Below are 13211 nucleotides of genomic sequence, written 5' to 3' on the forward strand. Positions count from 1 at the left end.
TAACCGGTGGGACAGGAGAGCCCGAGAAAAACCACGGAAGGCTGCGGAAGGCGGCGGTGGGGGGGGGGGGGGGAGGCCCCTCCCACTGCATGTAAAAGCAGTCTAGCGGCCAATTACCTGCTAGCATTGCTTTTACATGTAAGCCGACCGCTGGCTGTAAAAAACGATACCAAGATGATGCCTAAATCTGCAGGCATCATCCTGGTATAACCACTCAAAGTCCAGCAACGTACCAGTACATTGCTGGTCCTTGTTTGGCATATAGGTTTTTTTTTTTTTTCATGCAGCCTGTGGGCTGAACGGAAAAAAAGAGAACCTATCAGAAATCAGCACAGGAATAATGCGTAGTATTACTCATCATTAACCGCCCAAACAACCACCCACTGAATTTAATGATGGGTATACACGACACTATCCACGTATACCAAAATAGGATTTTAACTGCAGTGCTGAAATCAGAAAATCACCACAGCTGCTATCAGCAAAGGTATCCATATATGCTGAGCGCAAACACTGTTTGTGTCAGAATATATAAAATCAATGCGTGGTAGCCGACGAGTACCTGCTAGAGAAACAGGTCACAAAAGAATGAAAAAACAAAGGACATTAAAAAAAAGTACAGTAGGAAGAGTAGGACATATAAAATGACTGACACAACAAAAGTTTTTGGATTCTCATCATTAACCGCCCAAACAACCACCCACTGAATTTAATGATGGGTATACACGGCACTATCCACGTATACCAAAATAGGATTTTAACTGCAGTGCTGAAATCAGAAAATCACCACAGCTGCTATCAGCAAAGGTATCCATATATGCTGAGCGCAAACACTGTTTGTGTCAGAATATATAAAATCAATGCGTGGTAGCCGACGAGTACCTGCTAGAGAAACAGGTCACAAAAGAATGAAAAAACAAAGGACATTAAAAAAAAGTACAGTAGGAAGAGTAGGACATATAAAATGACTGACACAACAAAAGTTTTTGGATTCTCATCATTAACCGCCCAAACAACCACCCACTGAATTTAATGATGGGTATACACGGCGCTATCCACGTATACCAAAATAGGATTTTAACTGCAGTGCTGAAATCAGAAAATCACCACAGCTGCTATCAGCAAAGGTATCCATATATGCTGAGCGCAAACGCTGTTTGTGTCAGAATATATAAAATCAATGCGTGGTAGCCGACGAGTACCTGCAAGAGAAACAGGTCACAAAAGAATGAAAAAACAAACTAAGGACATTGAAAAAAGTACAGTAGGAAGGAGAAGGACATATAAAATTACTGACACAACAACAGTTTTTGGATCCTTTTATTTTTCTAACTGTTTCTTGATTTGGGACTGCGATCTTCTCTTCCAGCTTGGGTCTCTCAAAATGTCGATGGACATCCAACATCTTTCGAGACCCTGTGTTTGTGTGCCCTACACTGTGTCGTGCTGTACCCTACGCTAATACTCCACTAGTGTATGGTAGCGCTCGAAACATTCCCCGATGCAGAGACCAGGTTGGTCAGGACATTTGGGACAATAACGGGTGTCACGCCTAAATCCGCGCCTGCTACAGACACGACATCTTTTTTGGGGGTATCTTTGGGTAGGGGTACTCGGGAGGACATAAGGAAAATGCCTCATGCAGCCGGCTCACTGCATCTGGAAGGGGAAGTTGGGCAGGCATGCCTCCTGGGTACAGGTAGGCAAGGATGATCTCTTCCTGGAATTCCCGGAAAGATCCAGTTCGTCCTGACGCCCTGTATAGGATAAAGGCGTTCAGCATAGCCAATTGGTAAAGGTAAACAGACACTTTTTTGTACCAGCGTCTGGCTTTACGGGCAACTAAATACGGCGCCAAAAGCTGGTCGTTAAGGTCCACCCCTCCCATGTTAAGGTTATATTCGTGGACACAGAGGGGTTTCTCCACAACGCCAGTTGCCGTAGTGATTTGGATCGTCGTGTCTGCGTGAAGGGAGGACAGAACATAAACATCCCGTGTATCCTTCCACTTCACCGCAAGCAATTTGTCCGTTTTCAAGCAGGCTCTCGCCCCCCGACTAAGACGGGAATTTACAAGCCGTTGGGGGAAGCCCCGGCGATTAGGTCGCACGGTGCCACATGCGCCAATTTGTAAATCGAGAAGGTGACTAAATAGTGGCACGCTTGTATAAAAGTTGTCCACGTACAAATGGTACCCCTTTCCGGATAAGGGTGACACCAAGTCCCAAACGATCTTACCGCTGCTCCCTATGTAGTCTGGGCAGTTGGGGGGCTCCACACAGCTATCTTTTCCCTCATAGACCCGGAAACTAACTGTATAGCCTGTGGCCCTGTCACACAATTTATACAGTTTGACCCCGTACTTGGCACGCTTGCTGGGGAGGTACTGTTTCATAGCAAGGCGGCCAGTAAATTTAATCAGGGACTCGTCAACGCAGACAACTTGTTCGGGGGTAAACAAGGCTGCAAACCGCTGATTGAAGTGGTCTATGAGGGGCCGAATTTTGTGGAGCCGATCGTATTCAGGGTCTCCCCGAGGACGACAGATTTCATTGTCGCTGAAATGCATGAATCGCAGAATTTGCTCGTATCTCCCCCTGGACATGGAGGCAGAGTACATGCGCATATGGTGAACTGGGCTAGTGGACCAATATAGCCGCAATTCACTCTGTTTAGTTATGCCCATGTGGAGGGAAAGGCCCAGAAAGATCTTAAATTCGGAAACCGTTATAGGTTTCCAGCCGAATTGTCTGGCAAGGTGTGAATTTGGGTTGGCGGCGATGAACTGTTGTGCATATAAATTTGATTGATCCACAATCGATCTGTAAAGATCTTCCGTGAAGAACAGCTCATAAAAGTTTAGGGGCGTAAAACCAGCTGTCTCCACGTGGATTCCAGGTTGGGCGGTGAATGGGGGGGGAAGTACTGGCGCTGTAGTATCGGTGGGTTGCCAATTAGGATATGCCAGCGCATCAGGGAGGGCACTATGGGCTCTACGGGCCTGTCTACGAATACGCGGTGGCTGCGGGCCACTACTTGTGCTAGCCACCGCACCAGCTTCAACTGCACTTAGGGGACTCGCCACGTCACCAGGTCTTACTGCAGTGCTGGTTGTACTAGGTCCAGGTTGTACTAGGCCGCTGGCGCTTGCCAGGTCGCCAGAAAAATGAGCGGCACTAGTACCCACACTCTGCTCCATAGGAGCACCCTGCGATTCCTGCATCTCAACAACTTCAGAATGGGGTCGGGTACGCCTGGGTCTAACAGGGACCCATCTGTCGTCGGAGCTATCTGTCAGGGAGCCGCTGCCGTCATCAGGTTCATATACTGACACTAATTCGGTCATTGTAGCTTCCCCTTCGCTATCAGATGACTCGGTCAGCATAAAACTGATAAGCTCTTCATCTCTGTACGAACGTTTGGTCATTTTGGTAACTAAATTTACCCGTACAGTGATGCGACTCACAGGTAATAAAAGCACCTGGTTGTCGAAGATTATTTCAAGCGCTACCAAAAAAACTGCTAATGCTAGCAGGGATCAGGCCTGACTCTGCTAACACAGCGGTTTTGTGTCTTGTGTTTTTTTGCAAGTGACAGTAATCTATTGATTACTACACTTGCCTGGGTGAAAGGGTTAAACGCAGGTGCTGGCCGGAATCAGTGCTGATCGTGCAAACACCGCGTTTTGGGAACCCTAAACTATGGGGGCGCTAGTATAGTTCTGATCAGATCAGATATTGATCTGTTCAAACACTATACTAGAAATGGAAGTGTATGTGCGTGCGTGCGTGTGTGGTAATCAAGGGGTTACTTCTAAACTATGCCACTAATACAAAATACAGTAAAAACAGTATATTATGTGTGTATTAGTGCTAATGTGACAGAGGGTGTAGGGGTTAACGGGATGTGATCAGGGGGGGATCAGGGGTTTAAATCTTTATTGGAAGGGGCTGGCGGGTATCCTAAGGATAAAAGGAACGGTGGCAAGCGCTAAACCTGGTCACAAGTCACACTTATACGGGTATATAGAAAATGCTATATACTGTATACGGTGTGTGTTATGGCAGGGGGTGTAGGGGTGATCAGGGGGGGATCAGGGGATTAAATCTTTATTGGGCGGGTGGCGGGGACCCTAAACCTCCTTGGGACAGAAACGTAGTCGCCTGCGCTAATTCTGATCACAATGACACTAATACAAATATACAATAACACCGTATATTGCGTTTGTATTAGTGCTGATGTGACAGAGGGTGTAGGGGTTAACTAGCGGTGATCAGGGGGGGGTCAGGGGAGATCAGGGGCTCAAATCTTTATTAGGGGGGGGTGGGGGGTAATTCAAGTGGAAAAGGGGGGGGTCGCAAGTGCTACACCTGTTCACAAATCACACTTATACAGGTATATAGGTAACTGCTATATGCTGTATATAGTGTGTGTTGTGTCAGGTGCTGTAGGGGTTAATCGGGGGGGCGATCGGGGGTGAAATGTGCCTATCTAACTGTGTGTGGGTGTGCTTGGTGCAGTACTCACAGTAAGATGTGCTCTCCTCTCACGCTGGATCCAAAAAGACCGTTGTGGGGGGAGGGCACATCTCCTCTAAGCCTGTGTTTACATTTCACAGGCTTAGAGGATGATCTGATTGGGCAGGACCGATCAACAGGTCCAGGCCAAAAATCATTGGCCTGGACCTGATGACTGATCGGTTCTGAACCCAATCGAGCCATCGGTGTCGGCGGGCACGCGCGGGAGCGCGCACAGGACCGGCAGGAAGTAGCGACGTAGACCTACGTCACTCTGCCTGGCCGGGGCCGACTGCCGCAGTAAATATACTGTGCGCAGTCGGCAAGTGGTTAACACTGGTTGCACTGATACTGGTTCCACTAATGCAGCACAAAGGGGTCAATTAACTGCCACTGGTCGGTCACCAATGCATCAGTGATCAGCAGTGGCAATACATTAACCCCCTCATGCTGCATAATACAAATACCATTGGTAATTAAATTAACCACTTGCTAACCCGTCACAGTACATATACTGTGACAGGGTGGCAGCGACAGGTGTACGTCGCTGCCTGTTTTTGGTGTATGCCCCTGTTCTATCAATTTTAAAATTATTTGGGGGAAAAAGTCATTTTCGGTTTTCGGCCAAGGGCATCCTGCATTTTTGGTTTCAGTTTCGGCCCAGAATTTTCATTTCGGTGCATCCCTAGTAGGTATATTTGTGTATGGGGTCAGTATGTTCATACTAGCCAATAACCATCTGAACATCCTGTCATTTATAAAGAAAAAAGAATCAGGTTCTCACACAGACTATGGAACTGACAGGGAAAGAAGGAGGGGGGAGATGCATGGACGCTGGATGAGGGAGGTGTGCAAACTGACCACGCTATTAGGGATCAGAAGCCATGATAAATGTGGTAGGTTTAGAGGGGAGGTAAGGAACAGAAGGATCAGCCAGGTGTTGTGCAGCATAGAAGGGGATAATTGCCAAGGCAAAAGCACTGGGCTATATAAAGGGACAGGAGCTTTTTTTTTTTAGGGTTACAAGCATGCTTGTTCATCAATTGTATTTTGCACTTTTACAGTTTTGGTATATGTTTGAATAGTTCCAAAGTATCCCCTTGCCCCTCTGAAATTCCTCAAAAAAGCTTGCAGTCCCAGGTATAGTCCTGCTCCAAAGAAACAGCTGGAAGGAATTTTGGTATGCTGTGTAAATGGGAACACAAACCTAGTGGGGGATTCTCAAATTTGACTGCAAAAGTGAACTACAATGTAAGCAGTCACTTTATCTATTAGGTGCTACTTGACAGAGAAAGAACTACAGTGTGTGCCAATACTATTCCTCTGATTTGCTGGGCTCCATTAGCACGGAGGCCAGCCATACATGGTGCAAATTTCTTTCCTGCAACTACGGAAGCCATCCTCACCGGGAGAAGACAGTGATTATGGCTAGAGGCTATAGCAGCCACTAGTGACAATGACAAGCAAATCTGGCAGGCTGGTTGTACCCAAATTGATCGATCGATCAACATGGTACATTCAGCCTGTCCATTATTAGTTGGAATCTCTGACGGTTCCTGCTGAACTGGCAGATATTCGAACGGTGTATAGGAGAAGAGTCAGACAAGAAAAACTGTTGACAAAGATAAGTTGTACCTTTTATTGTATATATAAAAAAAAAAAAAAATTCAAAAACATGCATGTTTAAAGTGGTTCTAAAAAGGCAGAAGGTGTTTTTTTTTTATTTTTTTTAATCAATGCATTTTATGCATTAAGATAAAAAAAAAAAAAAAAAAAAAACACCTTCCGTGTGCATCAGCTCCCCTCCTATTTACCTGAGCCCCATCTTGATCCAATGATGTGCAAAAGTGCCTTGGCCATCCGGGACTCTCCCTCCTGTTTAGCTGAGACACAGCAGTGGCGCCATTGGCTCCTGCTGCTGTCAAAAGTCAGTTAGCCAATGAGGGGGGTGGGGGGTCAAACGGTGGTTCCATGTCTGCATGGTCACACAGAGCAGCAACTCGGCTCAGGTTCTCCCATAGCAAGCAGCTTGCTGTGGGGGCACTGGACAGGAGGGAGGGGCTAGGAGCGCTGGCAAGAGACACGAGAAGCGGAGGATTTGGGCTGCTCTGTGCAAAACCACTGCACAGAGCAGATAAGCATAACTGTTTTTTTTTTTTCTTTAAAAACAACAAACAAGACTTTAGAATAACCAACTATAAATAAGAATGAGGCTTAAGGCCTGGTTAACACTGCTCAGACATAGAAGTCTGTTCTGACTTTGCCCTACAATTTCATGTCTGACTTCTATGCGACTTCAATGAACAGGATCTGACTTTGATCCGTCAATACCAGACCATTTGAGTCTGGCATGAATCTTGAGGGGGGGGGGGGACTCAAAAAAACGCGTGGGGTCCTCCACCAAGACCATATTACACCCTTCTGTCTGGTATGGATTTTAAGGGGAACCCTCATGGCAAAATGAAAAAAAAAAAAAAAATCAGAGTGTTAGCACATATGACAAACTATCCGGTGCTCAATATTTATTTTTTTTTTTTTTTGCTGCGGTTTACGATCGCTTTAGGGCATAAGCTTGAACAAGGATCTGTCTGAGCAACTGGAAAATAGTGAAATGAGAAGCTGGAATATCAGAGAACATTAGGTATGACAAAAAGTGTCTTGTTACAAGAAGCAGTGGCTGCAAAGTAAACCTGCACAGCACAAATTACATCTAATCAGTGAAGAGAGATTTCTCTCATGTACTGTTGCTGAACAGAGACAGAAGAACAAAGTCATGATTGAGTTGAAAAGCTATAAAAAAAAAAAAAAAAAAAAAAAAAAAAAAAAAAAAGGACCTTAGGAAGTACGGGGGCTCTGGGACTCAACATCACCTCATTTCTGCTTATGACCAGAAAAAGTTCTTTAAGTCAAAGCTGCCAGCTCAGAAAAAGTCTCAAAAGGTGAGGGCAACAATGAAAGCAACCTAGTAAGCATGAAAAGGGGGAATATCACTGATAGGTTAAAAAAAGTGGTCTTTGAAGTGGCCACCAAACCAAAAACAAATTCTTTTGGAGGCATAGGTGGTTGCAAAGAAGCTACATAGGAGACATCATATAAAACAGTCTTAACTAATGGGAGGCTAGCGGTCATTGGAATAAAATCGCAAGGTCTAAGATTCGCTCCTTGATGGTCTGGGCCAAATATTGATCTAGGTCTGATTGCAAAAAAGGTCAGAATTCTCCTGAGTATTTTCTAGGGTGAAGCATGTTCACTGTAAAACCATGTAAAATGTGGACTAACAGCTTGGGGCTTCAAAAACCATGCTGTTAAAACGGCAGCGACTGTGAAGCAGGGTATTAAACTAGTCCTTTTTGATAGAAGATCCAGTCGGTGTGGAAGAGCCCACAGAGTGTGTGCCAGGAGTCTGATCAGGTAGGACAGAAAGAAAAAAATAAAAATAAATAAATATGACACGCTCTCCTTGGCATCACGTCGATTTTCTTATCCAGTGGGTCTTTGAGAAGGCCCATTTCTTCAAAGTGCAAATCTGATTTTTTTTTTTTTAGAAACCCTGAACAAAGATGTGTCCAACTTTGGGCATTTGGCCAGGACACCTTCCGTTTCTTCGAAAATAAATCTTCTCTTTAAAGCCTTAGGGAAGAACAATTTGTTTTCCGAACATTCCCATTCCTTGTTAAGAATTCTTTTAAGAGATTGGTGGACCAGAAAGAATTAGTTTATGGTCTCTTGCAGACCTTTATATAACCGGTCACGGACGGAGTCGGTGGTCTCGATCTCCTGTATATCTTCGGTTATGTAGATAGCCTTAAGAAGTTCCTCCATTTCTTCCGCTGGAAATAGGTGTTTAGGTATCTTTTTTGGCACTGCCCAGTCTGGTTCGTCGGAATCTGAGGTGCCTTGAAAAAGGAGCTCCCCTTCTTTCGATTCAGGGTTGGAGGAAGCCAATCACGCCAGAGGGACAGCTGGAGGTTTTCCCATCTTTTCTTGGTGTACACTCCTCGGGATAGCTGACGATGTTGACAGCTGGTCCGCATTCTTGAGCTCGGTAATGGATGCCTGATATGGCTGAACGATAGTCGATGTGATATCGACTATCGTGCTGTGGGCGTGGGCGATATTCACATTGCAGAAGATACAATGTAAGGCATAGGCATTAGGCAGGGAGAAGTCGGGATGACTCACACTGGTTGTAGCAGAACAGAGCCGACATCCGTCCCAGACGTTCAGTCTGCCTGCAAGCAGCTAGCTTAGTTCTCCAGCTGATGGTAATATGATCCTAGAGTGAGGAGCTCAGCTCCTCCCTGTAACCAATCAGCGGCTTGCAGCACACTGAAGAACTGGAAACAAGCTTGTATTGTAACAGTTTGGAGTGAAGAGTCGAGTCAGTACTGTGGGACTGGACGGATGTCATGTCAGGCTGTGTTCTTCTACCTCCTGCCACCACTGAGTCCCGACTGTGCCTAATCCACACTGACTGTCACTGTCAATCCCTACAATAACATTAACCCTGGCTGTATGGTGCAATCTGCAATTACAATCAGAAGAAGGCTGCGCTGCTGCAATACTTCCATGATTTCCTCTCAATATCGCAATCTATATCGTTGAAAAAAAAAAATATCGCAATGTGCTTTTTTTCCAATATCATGCAGCCCCAATGCCTGAAGAGGTTTTAGAGTTGAGGTTACTTCTTTCTTGAAATCAAGAACATTCTTTGACAATGGCTTAGTCTCTTTGCTGATCATCTTTTTTTTTTATTTTTATGCATCTGTGGCATAATTTGTCCGTATCCGGGGGAATCTTTATGCCGTAATTGCGGCAGTATTTCCTTCTAGATTTATCTATTGCTTCTGCCAATTCTTATGACGTGAGCTGGGAGCAAGAGAAAGAAAAGCAGACCGAAGGGGATAAAAGTCAGCTTAAGACATGCTGGAAAGCAGCCCCCCCCCCCCCCCCCCGAAGCAGTCGCCTCCTTCCCTCCAATTACCATAGTAAGGCTGGGGCCTGGTTCAGCAGCCTCTGGTAAGGTGGCTAGATCCTTCGCCATTAGGACCGCCTGGAGGGAAGGTAGCATGCCAACCACTACTGACAAGGTGGGCAGCCCAATATATATGGGAGGAAGGAAGGGGGAGGTAGTGAGGTAGGGGCCGTACCAATCTGCCCCCAACACAGCCGCCGTATCCCAGCCGCGCCATCTTGAAAATGTCACTTCCGACCAGAAAACGCCCTGCTGCCGTGCTACACATAGAGCCCCGTCTGTGAGCCCGAGTAAGAGGGGTGGCAGGCAGCCTTACGCAGGACCTTTGGCTGGCTGTAAGAATCCCTGGGCTTCTCACCTACCCAAAATTGGCCTGAGCAGAGGTAAGTGGAAAAAGAAAAACCTTGAGAGGGAGCAAGCACCCCTTTCCCTTGCCATTATTCAAACACCTCCTGGTGCAGAAAATACAAAAAGGAATCAAGGAAAAGGGAGTCTTGTTAGAACCGCAGGACTTACCCCTGGGATTCCTCCATCTCTCATCCCAAGGGCCTGAATACCGGTAGCCTCATCAGTAAAACATGTTAGCCACATTTAAACCCCTTCCCTGCCAGTGTTATTAGTACAGTGACAGTGCATATTTTTAGCACTGATCACCATACTGGTGGTGTCACTGGTTCCCAAAAAAAGTGTCAAAAGTGTCCGTTAGGTTTCCGATTTGTGTCCCACAATATCGCAGTCCTGCTATAAGTCGCTGATTGCTGCCATTACTAATACATAAATAAAAATTCCATAAAGAAATCCCATAGTTTTTGGGCACAATAACTTCTGCGCAAACCAATCAGTAAACCCTTATTGGGATTTTTTTTTACCAAAAAGATGTAGCAGAATACATTTTGGCCTAAATTTATTAAAGAAACTTGATTTTTTAATTTTTTTTTTTTTTATTGGAGGTGTTTTAGAACATAACAGAAGGTTAAAAAAATAGAATTTTTGTAAGAGCTTACCGTAAAATTATTTACTCCGAGTCCTCTGACAGTCGCCGCCCGATGGTATTAGCCTTCACTAATGGGACGTCCCAAAGCAGTGCAGGTATGAGGGGTGGGAAAGCAACGCAACCAGATAAGAAGGTAATGCAAATAACCGGGCCAGTAAAAACCTGAGCCCACAGTAACCCAGAAAAAACACCCCAACAAGGAAAGACATTAAAAACAATGTCCCCTCAAACAACTGCAGCACTCAAAACTTTGCGGTCAAAAGAAGCATCCGAAGATGCCAAAACGTCAAGTTTGTAAAACTTTGTGAAAGTGTGCACTGACGACTATGTCGCCGTCTTGCACACCTGAGCCACAGACGCCTGATGGCGGAAAAACCCAAGAGGCACTAACGGCTCGAGTAGAATAAGCCTTTACCGGGAAAGGAGGAATCTGACCCTTGATGGGATAGGCCTGAACAATCGCATGTCTGATCCATTTAGAAAAGGTCGCCGCGCAGGCGGCTGATCCCATCCGAGGTCCCTCAGGAAGAACAAATAGAGAATCAGATTGCCGAATCTACTCCGTGGCAGACAGCTAGACCGCGACCGCCCGGACTATATCAAGAGAAAGCAAAGCAAACTCCTTAGGATGCTTGGGCCATGCGCACAGTGAAGGCAACACGACATCCACATTGAGGTGAAGGAAGAAACCACCGTGGGAAGAAAAGATTGACTCGGTCGCAGAACCACCTTACCTCTATGAAGCACTAGATAAGGAGAGCGGCAGGACAAGGCCGCCAATTCAGACACTGCGAGCCGACGTGATGGCCACCAGAAAAGCAACTTTCTGTGACAACACAGACCGAGATATCCCCCTGATGGTCTTATTGTAACACTGACAAAAACCAAATTCAGGTCCCCTGGAAGCAAGAGAGCTCCCCTTGGAGTGAGCCAAATGCCGCACCACTTGAATGAAGGTGCGGACCAAAGAAAGCAACGTCAAAGGTCGTTGAAACAAGACGGCCAAGGCTGACAACAGACCCAGGCTTTAGTCAGCACCAGATGCTGATCCACGCCCTCCTGCAGGAAGGCCAAGGCCTTCGCCACGAGAAGGAAGGAGGGTAAAAACCATGCACTTCGCACCAAGCGAAATACGCTTTCCAGGTGCTGTGAAAGAAAAAAAAAAAAAACTTCCTTGAAGTGGCTTTGCGAGCCCCTTACAAGGTAAGGACGACAGCCTGAGGAAGACCTCTTACCTCAGGACCTGGCCTTTTAACAGCCATGCCGACAAAGCCAGCAACTGTAAAGCAGAATGGAAGATCGATCCTTGAGACAGTTTGCCTTGCAGCGGAAGCTGCCATCGAGGTTCAACGACCATCTGAACAACGGCCACGTAGCAGGACCGTCTAGGCCCGTCTAGGCCACCAGAATGACTGACATCCGTTCCGATGCCAACTTGCGGAGACAAACAGTGGAATCAGAGGAAAGGCATACAGTAGCCGATAGCGGTGCCAAGGCACCACCAACGCGTCCGCGGCGTCTGCCAGAGGATTGCGAGCCCTGGCCACAAACCTTACCACCCCTTTGTGGAGACGGGACGCGAACAAATCCACGCCTGGGGTCCCCTACCGGGCGCACAGGAGGTGAACCACCTCCGGAAGTAGGGACCATTCCCCTCGGTCCAAAGTCTGGCGACGTAGATAGTCCGCCTGCCAGAGTTCCACACCCGGAATGAGAACGGCCGAGAACGCAGGTACCTGTGATCCGGCCCAGGACAGAATCTCGGCCACTGCCATGGCTGCCCGGGCACTCCACGTGCCCCCTTGGTGATTGATATACACCACAGCCGTGGCATTGTCCATCTGTACCCGCACCGGACACCCCTGAAGCTGAGGTGACCACCGGAACAGACAAAGCTGGAGCGCTCGGAGCTCCAAGACGCTGATCGGTAGTGGAGACTCTCCCGCCGACCACGTCCCCTGGGCGCAAAACGTGCCCAGAACTCCTCCCCAGCCCGATAGGCTGGCATCCGTGGTAAAAAACGTCCATAATAGAGGTCTGAAGGACCGAACCCTTGTCAAGGACAGCGGCCAGCGCCACCACAGAAGATCATTTGCCACAGAAGATCATTTGCCAAGGTTACACATGAGTTCGGCCTTACAAGAGGTCGTCCAGGCAAACGATGACCGCAATGCCCCGTAAGAGCAGCAAAGCTAGACCGGAGCCAACACTTTGGTGGAAACCCTGGGAGCCGAAGCAAAACCGAAAGGCAATGCCACGAACTTGTAATGCTCCCCATTTACCGCGAAGCGGAAGCAGCTCTGATGACCGTCGAAAATAGGGATGTGGAGATGCGCATCCTGCAAGGCGATGGATGTCGCAATTCCCCAGGCCTCAACGAGGCCATCCGCGACCGGATGGATCCCCTCCTGAACGTCCCGCACAAAGCGGTTTAGGGACTACCAGTCCAGAATCGTACACGCTGTGCCCTCTTTCTTGGGTACCGTGAACAGGTTGGAGTCAAAACCGCGAAAACTTTTTCCAAAAAAGAACGGGTACAATGACTCCGTGTGCAAGCAAACCGTGCACAGCCCCCACGAGATATCTGAGACGATCAGGGGGCAGCTGAAGAATGGAAGGGAGGAACCCGTCTGCGGGGCGAGATCAACTCGATCTCTCTGAACGAATTGGTTTGTAAACCCACCTATCCTGAATGCCGGACAACCAGGGTTCCTGAAAAGAAAGC

General features: G+C 47.2%; 1 protein-coding gene across 2 annotated transcripts in view; it reads right to left on the reverse strand.

Moving 5' to 3' along the window:
• The window catches only part of SCAMP4 (secretory carrier membrane protein 4), an 80662-nt gene that overhangs the window by 59734 nt on the left and 7717 nt on the right, over positions 1-13211 (reverse strand). The gene's annotated exons all lie outside the window — the stretch shown is intronic.

Source organism: Pelophylax lessonae (assembly GCF_965119305.1).
Source record: "Pelophylax lessonae genome assembly, chromosome: 1".
Classification (NCBI taxonomy): domain Eukaryota; kingdom Metazoa; phylum Chordata; class Amphibia; order Anura; family Ranidae; genus Pelophylax; species Pelophylax lessonae.